This window comes from Acanthaster planci, linkage group LG06, assembly GCF_054643075.1.
Source record: "Acanthaster planci isolate LZ-2023a linkage group LG06, COTS_SCS, whole genome shotgun sequence".
Lineage (NCBI taxonomy): Eukaryota > Metazoa > Echinodermata > Asteroidea > Valvatida > Acanthasteridae > Acanthaster > Acanthaster planci.
Genome location: NC_141782.1, coordinates 13,957,252 through 13,973,989, shown reverse-complemented (window position 1 = coordinate 13,973,989; position 16,738 = coordinate 13,957,252). Strand labels below are relative to the sequence as shown.

The following is a 16,738-nucleotide window of genomic DNA, read 5'->3' as shown; positions in this document are numbered from 1 at the left end:
TGTCGAGCAAATAATTCATCTATTTGGCTATATCCTTTTTTTCTCATTTCTTTCAGGGTCCCCCCTCGCGGCGCTTATGTAAATAGGATTATTTGTATAAGTATAAATAAATAAATAAATACATGTAAATATAAGCATCGTTATCCTTTCAACAGGCAGTCTACAAGGAAGTCATGGTAGCCTTCCCCACTTCCGCATAATTCACACCCCCAAAAAGATTTCTTTTGTTTTCTGTTGTGTTAGAAATTAAGCTTGGTTGAATCAAGCTTTGTTTAAAGCAATCCAAAACCCAAATTCACTGCATTCCACCCTGATTAAACTTGAGTACGACGACACGCAAAAACAATTATGAAATTACTAAAGTACTGCGCTTCCGCAGATTCGAACCCTTGCCATCCTGTTTACCAATGCAGATTTTTCCACACTCGATTACTTGTCGGGGTTAGGTCGATTCTCGTCTCATCAGGCAGTGAGTACCACAGTTAACAGGTAAATAACTTATTGACAGGTTTTGGCATGGTGTTGTGAGTATCATCAACTGGAACTTGTTTTCGACTGACAAGAGCGTTGTCATCGCGAGTAAAAATAATCCAAAACAGTTGTTGTTGTCAGTGTAATAATTGTGTCGTCTGGCACTGTGAAACTATAGAAATATCTTTTTCGCATCCGTCAGTATGACAGACCAACATACTGGCGAGAACTGTTCTTGTCATCCTCACCAGAACCAACGAATCGATTGCGTTAATAGCCTCACTACCGTCTTCTTCTGTTGCTGGATTACGTTCGCCAAACTTGTAAGCATGGCATGAAAAAAGCGCCCCCGCCTGAAACACAACAGAGAGCCACTGCTGCGGTGCACCAGCTAAAACTGGCCCAGCTTACAAGTGTGGCGAACGTAGTCTATGCTACGATCCTATGATACCGACCTACTCATAGCATAGCGTATCTAACCCTACTTATAAGTAGCTATGGATCGGGTGATTTTTTGTATAATAGCTTGAAGATAATCTTCTCGGAAAGACAAATTATTCAGACACGCTGTGTTTATTAGGCTTAAAAAACCGTCTGAAGCCACAGATGAGACTAGGAATGTTGTACATCCTCCCTTCACTAACCGTCTGACAGGTTCAGTGCTTACTGTATCTGAATCATGTAGTTGGCAAAGCCTCCACCAGGAATCATCACACCAATTTGAGCTCTAGTTTGGGACGTGAAGCTAGACGTGTCTTCGATACCTTATTTACAAGCAGTAAACAATTTCAAAAGTTCAGCTCTAAAGGTTGCATGTGCTATTTTCGCATGCAGATTCAATAGTACTAGATGGGAGACTATTCCAGTCCTTGATTGTCGGAGGAAACAAGCTGTTGCTGAAGGCACTGGTCCGGGCATATAGTTTGTTTAATATGTACTTGTTTCCACGAGATGATCACCTGTTTTTAGTGACTACAGCCTCTGCTGGTACATCAAAAATGCTATTCAGAATCTTATTGAGCGTAGCTAATCGACTGATTTTTCTTTGTTGCTCGAGGGTAAGCCATCCATGACCTGAGAGAAGTGATGTAACTGTCACTGGTTTCGTGCTATTTTGTAGATGAATCTTATTGCCAGTCTTTGTACTCGTTCAAGATGATGAATGTCTGACTTCAAATGCAGAAACTGTAAATTATCTTATCAAATAATGAAACGTTTGGCACCGTGTGCATGTAGCTCATTATGTGTTAATATTTTCTGTTTGCTGAAAGCTTTCCCATAACCTGAGATCTCTTTAGAACGTAATATATTTTATTGGGATTATCATTAGTGGAGAGATGATTTAAGTATAATAATAACCATGTATTTATCACACACACTATTATATAGAGTGGCTATTCCTCTTTCAATGGTTGTAAATCTTGCATTTGCAGAATTGCTAAACTCTACGACCATCACGCATTGGGATTATTATTTTCTCTCAACACAGACCCTTCATCCTCTAGTAGCTTAGTTTCCGGTTAGTTGTCACCTCTTTTGCCCTTAGTTTTTACCGTGGTTGATGTCCATGACACCATTTTCACCGTAAACTCTTGCCCTTGTTAGAATTTTGGCAGTCGGATCCAGGCCAATAAACATTTTGTTCTGTTCTGAGGCCTAGTTAATTAAAACAGTCACCTACCTGCGGTGAGTGTTTCTCACTTCTCCCGTTCGCTTGGTCATCAAATATTTTAAATGATCACGAATTGTGGGCGTTGTTACACATGGCAAGGTACGGGACAGAGGGTACCCCCTACTTGTCCAAACCCTACTGACACTTGAGACGATTGTTACCTAACATATACCCCCCTCATGTCTGAAAAGAATTCCTGAGATTCCGGACAAACAATGACCAACACAAAAGGGGAGGGGTTCTCTCCATATGCGGCAAGGTATTAGACGGAGAGAACCCCCCCCTGCTTTGTGTTGGTCATTGTCTCGCAGGAATCTGGGGAATTCCTTTCAGACATCTTGGGGGGGGGTGTTAAGTAACAATAGTCTGGAATGTGTATGGGGATTGGACATGTTGGGGGGGTACTCCTCGGTCTCATTTCTTGCTGGGTATAGTTCTCTCAGTACCATATCTTGTTTCAAATGGGCAGGGCGCCTATCCCCTCCGAATCTGCATATGCAGCATAAGCAAGGTGTGAGACGGAGAGAACCCCCCTGCTTTGTGTTAGTCATTGTCTTGCAGAAATCTGGGGAATTCCTGTCAGACATCTTGGGGGATGTGTTAAGTAACAATATTCTGGAATGTGTATAGGGATTGGACATGTTGGGGGGGTACCCCTCTGTCTCATTTCTTGCTGGGTATACGAATCTGAGAGAGAATACAAAAGAGACAATTTTTTGTATAACTTCAGGGAAGCAACTTCGTTTTCTTATCTTTTCTTTTATCACAAAAACTGCCACCCCCAAAGGTATATTTATCAAAAATCCGTAGCCTACATCTCGCGTATTTTACATTTACATACGTGTACAAGGCGGAATGCTGCTCGGGTATTAAGGCAGGACGAGGAGCACTCAATCACGGAAGTCAGACCTTGATGTCATACATATCCAGACCGGTGACGGGACAGAAGGCACTGTCTAAATACGGCACCTTTTAAAGAGCACCTCTCAGGCAAACATGTTTTCACTGATTTCATCTGTTCATATAAATATGGAAGCACCCAAATTGAACGTTGTGTCATTTGTCTTCAGAGTTCATCTTTAACAAGCTAGAAATGACTACAAAGAATGGCTACATGCAGTGTTTGGCATGCACAAGGGTTTATCCACTACGAACACAGAGCTAAGGCGAGGGTTCCCCTCGTTTTCTCTGTTTTCTCCGATTGACGCAGTCTACATTCAGAATTAGCATCTTGGCTTGAACAGATAGAAGAAGCCCTTTTCAGCTTGTTGTAGTTGAGCTTTGAAGACAAATGACATTGTGTTTGATTTGGATGCTTCCATATTTATTTGAACAGATAAATATTAGAAAAAATGTTTTCCTTAGAGATGCTCTTTATTTTTTTTACATAACAGTTTTACCGTCCTATCGCGCGTCGTGCCCACTCTCCCAGACTGAAATCATCAAGAGGAATTCCGTTTTTCGTTTGCGTAAATGGGCCCTAAATGGACCTCAAGAATGAAGAACTCTGCAGATAAGAATAGCCTCTAATAAGTAGGCATACGAGATTTTCTCCGCACTTAAATCCTAGATGTAACATAATATCTATGATATCTTGAACGTTTGATAACAGCCGTAGGGTACTATAATGTCGCATTTATCCCTCACTCGGTTGCATGCGATTGCTCAGTGTGAATTTCACTTGTATCGACCTCCTAATAAAGCATTGTGAACTCATAAAATTCGCAGGAACAATTCAAAGACAGGAGGTCGATATCTTTGTTCAAGAGAGTGATTTGTCGATATTGTTTTTCGTTCGGGGTAAGTTGAGTCGAGGCCAGTCTTGTAATCTTCAGGGCATACACACCGCAGTTCATGCGTTTGGAGAAATGTCAGCTGCTTAATAAGTAATTCCTCCTCTCCTAGTCCCTGTCACGGCGTAATCGTAGAATTCCCAGCTGACCCTGCTGAAGCTTCAGTTTTATACTTCAACGGACGGCAGAAAGCTGAATAAATAGATATTATCTTCAGTGCATGCGATGACCTTTACAGCTCGTGCTAGCCCCGTTTAATCCTAGTCTTGAACAGCGATGATGTTGGCCCGCAGTTGCGTGGAATAGCTATGAAAGTGACCTAGGAATTGACGGAGGGGCGGTAATGCCTCGATGGTTGGCAGGACGCAAATAGCACCAATCGATACTCTTTAGGAGTTCCTGTAGATTTTCACCGCATTAAACTAAATTTTTGAAACTCTTTGCCTGTCCGGTAAGGGCTAAATAACGTCTTGTCCATTACCCCTTCGCACGCAGTAAGATTACAATTATAATAACGGGGAAGCAATTTTGACAATCACTCGTAAATGCAAGTTTGGACAACCCAAGGATAACATTTGCTCATAACATGCATTCCGTGTTGGCATTCTAACAAAAAGGGCAAAAAATGCCATAAATATGGCACAGCAAATAATTTGAAAATAGGCTTAAATGTAACAGAAAGGAACATTTGCAAGAACTACACTTCAAACATTTTATTACACTGGCCCTTTTATTGCTACAAACAATTATAGTTAAAGGAAAGTAAAATCAACGCAGACAAATTGACGTCGCTTCGAAGACGTGAAATCACCTGTCCAAAACATGTACACGGAACTACATGTGTATTTCATTTATCCTGCTAGATTATTTTCAAGCGTTCAACAAGCCCAATGTTTTGATGAACTCGTTTGAGTGTGATACGATTTTTTTGTCATCCATAACTCTGGCAGATAATGCTTCCTCCGATTCTTCATCGGGAACCAAACCTCAACTCGATTTGATTTTCTTGGGCTCGTCATGTAAAGCGTGCAGTTGTCCCGGAACAGCGATATTCGCATGAACAACCCACTTTTCTTTGTATTTTAAGAGGACAGTTTGAGGTCTTTATTACCGATCACTGTGGGGCAGAAATGAAAGTATATCCAGAAATAATGTAAGCCGTCAAACTGAAATAATCTGAACCAACAACAGCTAAACTGATGTAAATTCAGTTGTAAATAAACATGGATATACCCCCCCCCCATATAGAGGACTGCCATCCAAGCATTATGAGGATAATGGTATATCGACTTCGGGCATTTTTTCCTCTCAAAAGTTTATACTGAGGAGCCCATGCAGTGTCTTGTTACGGCATTATTCAAGCCCAGAAAGTCGATAGCAGAAACAGGAGGCGGCAATTCTTTCCGCACTCGGGCAAAACGGCATTTTATCAAACGCTACGCAGTCGTGGCATTGCGACATCAGAGTAATTGCCTGCAACTCGCCATTTACGGATTTTTGAAGGACGCTCTTGACGTAGCTGTCGGCCCCTCGCTCCGTCTGAGACGGACTGCTGGAGCTGCTTGCTGGGCTTAGAGACCCCCACTGTCATAGAATCCTTGGCATGCCGAAATCCTGCTTCCAAAATGGCACTGGAATTGAATGTTAATCAGGCAAGCCATGCCGACAACACACAGAGTCTTAATGCCGGCCATTTTTTTTTCATTTCTCACAGGAAGTAATTCGATGAGTTTCTATGGTTATTTGCTACAGCGGAGCAAGCCCCGAACTGCTACCGTGCACAGGCGTACGCAAGTCACGTTTCCATGGCGACTGTCAGCATGATTGACACAACGACTATATAAAGAAAGTCTTCGAACCCGGGACGCCGGGTGTACTCGGTGGCAGCTCTATGGTGACAGGGCAGTGCTGCTGCGTGTTGCCTCGACGGCGGAGACAGCACAATTATACGGTGTGATTCCATACACACGGACTGAGGCATCTGCAATGACGGGCAGACTCTTGGGTGCTGCTTTTTTTCTCTCCTTTGTAATGCAATATACCTTAGAGGCACGCCTAAGCTGACGTGAGCACATAAAAAGCGGTGAGTTATTTAGCATCGCTGGAAAAGGGATGGTGTGCTATCAGGTGGCGTGACACGTGCATTAACGTTTACGTCTTGAAATGCTGGAGCATTTCGTCTTTAATGTCATGGAAAATTGTCACATGGTACCTTGAAGGCAAGCATTAGATCTCTGGAATGTAGTGCATGCAAATTTCATAGCTGTCGAGTCTGCAGGATGTTGGTTTTGAGTTTTTCAGAGGATTGCTAGTCTGGAATACTGGCCAGATGGATGAGAACACCACCGAAGAATTCGCCGCTCCGTCGGTGGAATACTTGACCACCGTGTGGGCTTCCCCCGGGGGGCAGCAGGGAACCCCCACGACCCAGACACCCCGACAAGAATGCCAGCAGACCTGGCAGACCACCACGGATATACTGGGAGCTGGGCTGGACATCCACGTTTACGGGTTCGCTGTGGTGTATGCCCTCACTGGAATTGTTTCCATGACTCGACTGAGGAAGCTGTACACCTTCCGGGCCGGGCGTCTCATGAGCGGCTTTCACTTCAAGATGAACATGCACATATCTACTCTGATATTTAGCGTGCTGCGTATCATAGTACTTTGCCTGGATCCCTATGGGTCGCGCTGTCGAGTCGTCCCTCTGGTCATCGATCTCTTGTGGTCTCTGGCATTCCCATGTCTTGCCGTCGCCTTCAGTCTTCTCCTCTTGGTATTAATGGAAACCCACCAAATTGTACCCAAATTTGCCTTGCATTATTCACCGTACTTGGACCTTGGTTGCTAGCACTGTCTTGTACACATCGGTTCTCGTGTTGAAGGATGTACTGCATCATTTCCTCATCACAACTGCAGCGACGGCCTTCAAAGTCCTTTCCCTCCTCATATTTGCCTTGTGGGGCCTGATCATGATGCTGGGTTACTTCTACGTCGCTCGCAAGATCCGGCACAGCTTGCGAACTAGTGGGAGCCCCATAGAAAGCGAGGCGCTGCGACGGTTCTCCGGGCTGCTCCTCGCTTGCGGCTCCGTGGGACTGCTCACCATCATGATGCAGGTCTTGTCGGCGGTGAGCGAGTATGGGCTGAAGGCGCCGCCCGAGGTGGCTCTAGCCAGCATCAGCCCCTGGGCCTGGTGGTTCCTGCAGTCCGCCATCCGGGCGCTTGAATCGGCCATGTGCTGTCTCCTGATGCTTGTCGCCAGCCGGACGGACAACAAGAGGCACGTGCAGGTGGCACCAAACACAATCTGGGAGTGGCCACGGATGCATGGGTGGAACCTTGAGCCTGTGCCTGCCAGACCGGGACGGCCAGCACCTGTCGATCCCAAACAGGGAAAACACTCTCCAGCCATTCCTACACAGTCAACCACCACTAAACCACCAGATATTGAAATGCACGAGATATAATTACACCCTTGTGAATGGTTACCTCTTTGCAGTAACAGACTGCCAGATCTTTGAGGAATATAATATAGGCCTATATCATATTTTACTACAAAATGCACACAGAGAGCACAGTCTATAAATTCAATTTGCCGTCGCGTAGTACATAACATATTTCGACTACATGTAAAATGTGAACGGCATTACGACGTGCAAGTTTGTAAAGCAAATTTAGTTGAAAAGAGTTTTCAATATAAACTTATGTATAGTGACTTGAAGATATATTTTGGTACAAAATATTATGAGCAAGAAATGCTCATATCTTGGAATGGGGGAATTGGGATACAACGAAACCAACATTTTAAGTGTGAAATTCAGTGAATCTACTACTGACAATGTGTTTTAAACACACATAATAGAGGAATGCCGAACTGATTTAAGAGAATTGTTGGTGCTGGTTTAAACTGCGTGTATGGCTGAATTTCAATTTTTATTGTACGGCGAAAAAGAATTTGTATTAACCAAGGCTGAGCAGTATTTGCTAAACTTGTTTGGTAGTCCCAGTGAATGGTAACACAAAGCCTCAATGGCATGTGATGCACAAATTTATGGCACTATTAGACGGTGGAAACTTTCATTTTTTTCATAGTTATATCGGGGTTTAGGAACCTAACTGTTTCCCTGACACTGTTGTTCAGACACTGTTACATGCTGTTGTGAAAATCCATATCTGAAGGATTATTGAACGGAAGTTGAGACATTTGAAGTGCCTCGTGGCATGGGCGTAAATCCAGGCGGATGGAAGTGTATATAGCCCAACCACATTTTGAGGGGGAGGTTGGCTATTAACCCCCAATTTTGATGAGAAAAAAACGAAACGGCCTGTGAATAATTTACAGGATATCCCAACGATTAAATGCTTGCAATATCACTAAAAAGGGAAAGCAATTTTAAAAAGCAATTAATATGCCATTCTGATGCAAGGTTCTGCATGAATCTGATACTCATTAGAGAATGTACATCTTTATCATGAACATCGCCCCCTATATAGAGTATACGGTGTTACCACTCTCCCCTCCCCTGCTTTTCAAATGTCCATGGCCGGGCAAGTCACCCCCCCACACACACACCTTCCCCCTTCCCACTCGGCAAGTGATTTCAAAATATACATGTATTGTTTTTTTATTTTACCGTTTTTAAGATATTGTGACGAATTAAGTGATAATTCGCCAACTTTCGAAATACATCAGAGAAACAAGGCACAAAAATCTCATACTTAAGACAAGTCAAGGGTACGAAAACAGTTTCGTGGGTGAAATTTGCTTGCACTTTACATTTCAAAACCGTTTACGCGGGAATGGAATACTGAAGTTCGCCAACCCCAATTCTTCGCAGTATTTCTAGTTACTCGCCTTTTGTTTAAATTGCAACACCTTAACAACAAACAAACTATTCTGAGTTATTCATTCTCAGTTGATGCTCACTGGCTTGTCACATTTACCTTTTCGAAAATTCATATTCTGTCAAAGGAGAAGTTGTAAAAAACGACAGGCTTGGTTGTTTTTGGACCACTAGTTTGGCAAACATTCGAGTTTATATCGGCAGGTAAAACTTTCTAACAGACTGTAATTTGGCGAAGTGGGCATGGCTTATTTTTTGCCAGGTTAGTCCCATCATCTTTTTCCAATCATTAACACATTACATGTTTCAGGTGAAATTGGAGAAAAATGGATGTTCAAGAAAAACTCGATGCCTTTTCAGATGGTCAAAGCACGCATCTTGTCTGCTCGCATTTGTATTGCTGAAGAATAGCAATTCAGTTCAGGGACTGAAATTGTATTTGTCAAAGATCCAAGATGAAATTGACAGTGGTCTATCAAAAACGCAGAAATGTTGGGTTGTTTCCCTTTGAGTGGTGAGATAGGAAACAGATGTGGTATCCTTGATTACAACTCACCTCCATCTCATACAGTCTACAATAACACAAAATGATCATAAATAATCGGGCTGATTGTTTCTTTCTTGTTTTGTTTTGTTTTGTTTTTAGAGACACAAGAAAGAAAGAGACAAATGATAAAACAAAAATGCACCAACAGTCAGGTAGCCCAGAAGTAAAAAATTAACGAAGAAAAAAAAACTTTATAAAACTCAATTAGAAAAACTAACAAACTTGGGGATTTTAGAGTAACATTCCAGGAAAAAACCTGGCTTATCCGCGCTAGGACAGAAATTGTATTTGTAATTGACTGGAAAAAAATAATAAAAAGAACACAAAACATAAAGGATGAGCACCAGTATTAAGGTATTGACTCGCGCAAATTTGTTTGCTGAAGAAACTTTAAGATTAAATTACAGTGCGAAGCAGATAGCAGATTGCACCTGGCTGCACACTGCATTTGAAATTCCTGTTAATATTTAAATACTTCTAGTTTTCCTGATTTTGCACTTCGTGATTATTTGCACTGTATTTAATGAAGCGATGTTTATTATTGGGTGAAGTGTAGCTCTTGGACCTTGAATTAGTTGACGGGGCCAGTGTAAAACATTGTTGTATGCGTTGCACGGTGAGCCAATTTAAATCATATTTATTTAAATCACCGATTTCAATTGTGATTGAAATCAAAAGATTTTCAAAAAAGTCTCTGATATAGCCCTAGTAGTCCCAAGTGCTCCATTTCAATATACTGGATACACATACCCTAGGGGTTAACCTTAAACCAGCATTTAAATTTTTAAAAGCGAAGATACTACATATTTACTGATTTGTAATTTTCCAGGTTTTACACATTGTACTAACAGCAAATCTCCTGCAAGCCCCCTAAGTTGTTGCTATTTATAAAACGTATAGAATCACATTCACTGCATACAATGTGGGTTGGCAGGACATTTTTTCAGTTCCAGCCTTTTGCTTCGATTCAAATAAACTTGTTTTGACCCTGAGTGCATGAATTACATATAAAGGATTAATAATCGTGATACTTCACCTCATATAACGTGTCCTTTCCTTTGTTTCATATGATGAAGATTAGAGTATCAGTGAACGTCTACCTTTTATCGCTGCAATGTATCTTACTGAGATCAGAGATGTTGGCCGTTATACAGCGGAACCACAGTCACTGACAAAATGCTCTTCATAAAGTCCTGAGTCACGACTCTGATAATCACAAACGAGATGTTTCTCAAACAAACCTATTGTAACGAGACAGATCTTTGCACACAGAGCAAGGTGAAAATACCATGCACGTTGTACTGGTCTACATCCATGTATAAATGTACCATTTAATCTAAATGTACATGCGGCTGGTGGCTTTTGTTTCACTCAATGGTTATTTGATTTGAGTTCCTTGTTAAAAAAATCATATGAACAGTATCGTTGTCAAAACTTATGGAACATGCATGTCTAAAACCTACATGTACTGAACTATTTTTGGTTAAATTGGAGCACGTGTCTCTGAAGGAACTGCATTGTCTTCTCGGTGGATACATGTACACGTAGGTGATGTGTGTATACTGCATGCATTTCACCTGAGCTTAAAAAAATAATTTCAGTGTATTTCTGATTTTGATAATTTTAAAAATGATTTTATTTAAGTTTGTCAATCCCCATTTATTAAATTTTGTAAAACAAAAGAAATTGATATAGAAAAATAATAACTTGGGTTTGGACGAGTCTTACGAAAAAATCTGCTTTTAAAACAAAAAAGTCTAAACTATAGTAAAATCTTATCTTTGATTTAAAAAAAAAGCTAAACCTGGTGCGTTGTGGTTGTATAAGCGCTCTCTTGATCATCCTATCGCACTTCCAGATCAAATATTTTCTATTGGGCTTTCCAATATTTTCCAATACTTTTTTATTGCATCGACATTTTTGTCCGGACAAAAGTTCCCTCTCTAACCCGCTTTAAATTGTTCAGTTAAAGTCTAACATGTTTATTAGAAATGATGTTTATCAGAAAACTATGCTATTAAACGTCATAATTTATAAAGCGAGATGTTATGCGAAATGAGACACATGCATGTGTCTTCGGTGTTTTTCAGACAAAAAAAGGGAAAACTAAGTGTTAGTATCTTAACACCTTTGAAACGCCTTCCTGGTAGCACCTTATGGATGTGTTGTGGTGTTAATAATCCAAATCTGAACCTGCTGAGGTGTTTATTTCTAAGGAAAAATGTTGTGTCCATAGATATAGACACAATGACATATTTGTGTGTTAATATTTGGACACACAAAAATGTGTAGGCTTATCAGGTGACAACACTTTGTGAAGACATGAACACGTTTATGTTTCAAAACGATGGTTAATTTTAAAGGGCTGCATGTTCACAATCTGCACAAAGGCTCGTTAAAATTTGCGTTGGTTTTTACAGTGTACTTTTCATTCTTAATAATATTTTTTTCTTGATAGGGAACCAAAACAAATATCAAGATATAAAGGTATAGGCCTGCACAACCGAGCTGTCATATTGTATTGCCCCTTCATAATTTGTCGGGTAGTGCACGGCAAACACCTGTACGAATTTCCGAAAACCTAGTGAAGTTAAAAATTGTCTCATTCAGCGCAAAATTTCAATCAGAAAACTGACAGCTCCATACAGAGACACCTTTTCATTTTCAACCGCGCTCTCAATTCATCCCTCTGCCTACGTTCAATCGTACTAGGGGCTGTAAGTCCATCCAAATTTAATGCATTTGAGACCCGCCCGGGCCTACTTCTGTCAAATTTTATTTTGACATTCTTCTTGATGTTTCAGACAAGAGTCACGGACAAATTTCAAGATTTGACAATTTTTGATTTTTACTTATAAGCAAAGAACAACATTACGGTTAATACGTGTTCCGATTTTTGGTTCATCAGTCCACTGCCGATATAGGCCTATACTGATTTGTTTTTAGGTTTTAGTCCTAGTTTTTTGTTTTTTAGACATAATGACAGTAGGTTACTTTTTACTGATGGTCTTTAAATGAATGCGAGGCCAAAGTTTTAGTGTTCTATAGCTTGCAGAAAGACAAAAAAGTACAGAAAAATCTGCCCATGTTACAACCGCTGCTGACGTTACGAAATCAAAATTAATAGCTGCCTCAATATTAAGGCCGAATATTTACTTAACTGACAGTAGAGTTGGTTAAGCGAATGGGAGGCAGTTAATGGCAATAATCATGTTTACCTGAGACGCCGAAGGACAAATTTTAATCACAGCCTAACCCTACTCAATAAAGACTCAAAGTTCTTGCTTGGACTCTTTAATATAATAAATACCCTCTGGACAGTCGAAAAGTAATAACAATTTAAGCCATGTTAGATGGGATGTAATTTTAAGCAGTCTTTGAGTTCACAGTGGGACACTCCAATGTTTCTCTTTCACTCATTTTCGTCTTTTCCTTGAATTGCAACTTTTTTCTCATGCATATTTCGGTATATAGCAGCGCTGGGAAATGCTTTTGAAACTGGCTTATTAATAACGTCTTTGATAAATAAAAACAAAAACAAAACCACACCATTTTATTTCATGAGTTTGGTTGTGTTCTTTTATAAAAAATGCAATCAGTTAGGGTCTTGCCCTTCTTGGGGTCGACAATACGGAAAGGTAAATTTGTAAGTTGTAGACTTCTGAAATTCCTAACAGATAGACTACTTTGAAACGTCTAATTACCATAATTTAAACTATGAGTCGTGAACAGAGAGATTTTATACCGAGTAGTCGGTACAATGTGATTCCTTATGCATTCTGAACTCCCCGTGCTGTATAAAGTCGACGTGTATTTCAAAAGAGGAAGCGTGAAGAATCCCTAATGCTACCAGCCTTTTTGCGCAATTACATGTACCACAAAATAATTGGGTTTATACTACCTCCTTCTTTATTTTCCCATTGATTGGTTTGTTGAAGCCTTTTTCATTGCAATTACGAAAAGAAAATTTGAAAATTCCTCGAAGTGTGCTTCAGACGTCCTAAAATAAGCGATGGTGCAGTGCGTGTGCAAATCGTGAGTTACAAACGCCAACTGCCTGTTCCAATTCAGCCTGAGGCAACTTTTGCAGAAAATGAACAAATAAATAAATAAAAAGGTACATGCTTTGCGTATGCAGATGATGACACTGATTTCGTGACGAATAACACGAATACAACCACGTTATGTGATTTTTGTCCCTGCTAGCCAGATGAAGCGGGTCTGTGACACGTGGCAGTTCACGTGTGACCAGGAACACGTCGTCTAGGCGGTAAATAATTTAGGTGATATTGTGTGACATTATTTCGAAGAATCAGTGATCGGAAGAGGGCGCTACGTAGCGTCCCCCCAAGGACTTAAACTGTTGATATAACTACAGTGTATAAGGGTCTTCTTAACCCCCAAGCGAACCACATTCTCTCTCCCTGTCTAACCCTGAATTCGGAATGATTTTTTTCCCAAGGGATAAGAAGTTGTAACAAAAGCAGATTGGCATAGAAAGTGATTCACACAACCACTAACTGAAAATCTCCATGAAGAGTTGGTGATAAACAATCACAGCATTTATTATTGTCTCCTTGCTGCACATTAATTTTTCCACTGGAGGAATGGGACAGCTGATCACGGAGACACGACGATATGTTTCAGCCTCCGTTGAATTCTGTCAGATAACGAAAAGAGCACCTTCTCCAAAATTTTGCATCAACTGAGTCTTTGAGAGCTTGAGGCACTACTCAGAGCTAAACGCGTAAAGGACTTTTGTCAAACGAAAGCAGTCGGACACTTATCTGTTTTTGCCTTGCTTCACCCTGCATAAACCCCATAAAATCTCTCCCATTTCCCCTTTTGCCGACACAATTATGTACCCTTTTGTTTGTTCTTGTTTACCCGTCTCCAAACCTTTGATGATATTTATTTCTTGTCCTCAGTGTAACATTTGGAGTATTACACACAGAATATCTGATGGATGTCATAAACTAAGCTCTCTGCATTCTGTCTCAGTACGTGGAACGAGTCCCACGCAATCAATGTGAGGTCTGTAGGTGATTAATTAACCAAGGACCAAGTGGCAACAGATGTTCAGGCAAGTCAGTTGGGTCTAACGAGTGGCTATTCTGCCTATTAAAGTGCAATGCAAGACCAATCAACCAAGGCTAACATGCTGATAGCAGCATCAACCGTTTACAAATGCTGAAATTTATAATGAGCGCTAAGAAACAGGATTAGGCCTAGTAATATCTGTTTTGATATTTAGAGACAGTATGGTATTGCTGTTACTCGATGAAAAGGACAAATTTCCACACAGATAAATGCTGACAGGGAAGTTTTAAACGATTACATGTGCATTATTATGTGAATCAATATTAAGGTTGAAAAAAGTTTGGAAATTAAAAAACAGAGAACACAAGTTGTGTGATTATACACGTACATTTTGAAAACAAAGCATGTTTAAGCATCATTGGGACGTGCTAACTTCAATCTTTGAAATTCTTACCTCTAGTATTGAATATTAGAAAAAAAATACATAAAATGAAACAAAGGGAAACAAAACAAGACAAGTATCAAATAATAAACGAGGAGTGAATGATCTGGAAAGGATGGGGAGCTTGTCATTTAACCTTTAATTCCGACACTGAATGACTCGGTGTGATTGTACCATCGGCTCAGCATCTATAATACCTTTGACTTTATTCATCAGGGTGTGAGTGGCATTGGTGACCCATCGCTTTAGTAACGTGTTGATGAGTCGACATGTACTGAGTCATATACAGTCTTGCCTGTTCAACCTGAAGATTTATCGTCTTTATTTTATATCCAACATTCAATTCAGTATAAAATAAATCATAATTTATTTTTCAACAATAATACCTTGGAAAAGGACGTTGCCCTTTACTACAAAGTTTGTTCCAAGACTTATCTAAGGTTGTTGAACTGTTGTTCCCCCCCCCTCCCTTTCGAGAATAAATGAAAGCGGTGATTTTGTCAGTTTGCGCACTGGTCTTTAAAGAGTAAGACAAAATAAACTACTCACCAGTGATATTAGCTGTCTCAAATGTCAGAGCCTTAATATTAAGCAACACTGCCTCCGAAAACCAAAGATCTCTGTTTCGCACAGCCCCCGCTAACTCATGCCTTTAAGTAATCTTCCCATATCAGTGTTATTCACAATGAAACCTCTTAGTAATTATGTCCCTGCCAAGTGTCAAAACGATATATTATCCGGACCCTTGATAACACCTTCATTTTGGCTTTCTGGTACCGGATCATTGCATTGAAATCCTGAAACTCGTATTGAAAATGTTCAGTTTCTGGATCAGAATTAAGGTCCTGGTAGAGAAACTCTCAGTCCCTTGAGCGAAATACATGAACGTGAAGTTGTATGCATAATGATTTTCCTTGCTTGCCGGCCGAATTGCAAGAATGGGACCAGCAGGTGTGAAGTGGGTTACATCTTAATCCAAGGAAGAATGGAAATGGTAACAACGCAAATGGGGTCCCGTAATTTTGCTGTTTGAAATTGACTTAAAGTGTGTTTTTACATTAATGCATTTTCTTTGGTGGACAAAATGCACCAGAAATTAATTATAATCCCTCAAACCCCATTCAAAGTACATTCAGTTCGTAGTCCCTTGAGTTAAGCTTTAACTTTTGCAATTTTTCAATATTCCGGAAAAAAAATCAAAACATCGCCCCCCCCCCTAGAAATGAACACCACGTCACGATTCCACTCTAAAGATCAGTATAAGTATCTTTTTGCCATCTTAATTTTGCATCTCGTCAAGCAAACCCTGAAAATGGTAACCATTCACTTGCTAAATTGCCAAGTTAATACATGCAATGGTATACATTTATAACATTCTGCTGTTTATTTCTAGCTTTTCCTGGAGTGTTGATATCTTGTGAGGAGATTTTGTGAGATCCTGAATTTATTAGGCGTATGTTCGACAGTACCATAATTTTGACACTTTTCGAGGGCAAACACGTGACACTGTATGAAGGTTTCTCCTGCAGTTAATTGGTTTCTCACTAGAAGGTAAGAGCGGACACTTGATTAATTTCCCTAAAGACCACACGAGGGCAGTGTTGAGCAGCAATATTCTTTTCCTTGCTACATGATAATCTCGCGAGTATGAAAGTCTATTACTCCATGGATATCAGTGTGAACAAAAGAGGGCGACGTGTGTTTCTATAGTAATGGCGATATTTGGGGGAAACTCACTGCAGTACGCGCAGGTTCAGAACACGGTGTTCTGATTTATGCTGACTTAGCCATTTTGGTTAGCTTGTGCCGTCCCTTGGCTATTGGCACAGATGATTGAGGCTCTGTGAAGTCTTGGGGGTGGCTTGGACAAGCATATGTCGGCGGAATAACGGCAGTCATGGTCTTTATATGATGTACATGGATCAG

At 40.5% G+C, this 16,738-nt stretch overlaps 1 protein-coding gene and 1 pseudogene across 1 annotated transcript in view; one reads left to right on the top strand and one right to left on the bottom strand.

The window, feature by feature from the left end:
• Nucleotides 1–2,225, bottom strand: part of LOC110988401 (uncharacterized) — a 35,902-nt gene extending 33,677 nt beyond the window's left edge. Inside the window, exon 1 of the mRNA XM_087137731.1 lies at nt 2,153–2,225. The gene's annotated coding sequence lies outside the window, so the exon portion shown is untranslated. The remainder of the gene's footprint in view (nt 1–2,152) is intronic.
• A 3,623-nt stretch (nt 2,226–5,848) lies between these two features.
• Nucleotides 5,849–12,876, top strand: LOC110988408 (uncharacterized; annotated as a pseudogene).
• The last annotated feature ends 3,862 nt before the right edge of the window (nt 12,877–16,738 follow it).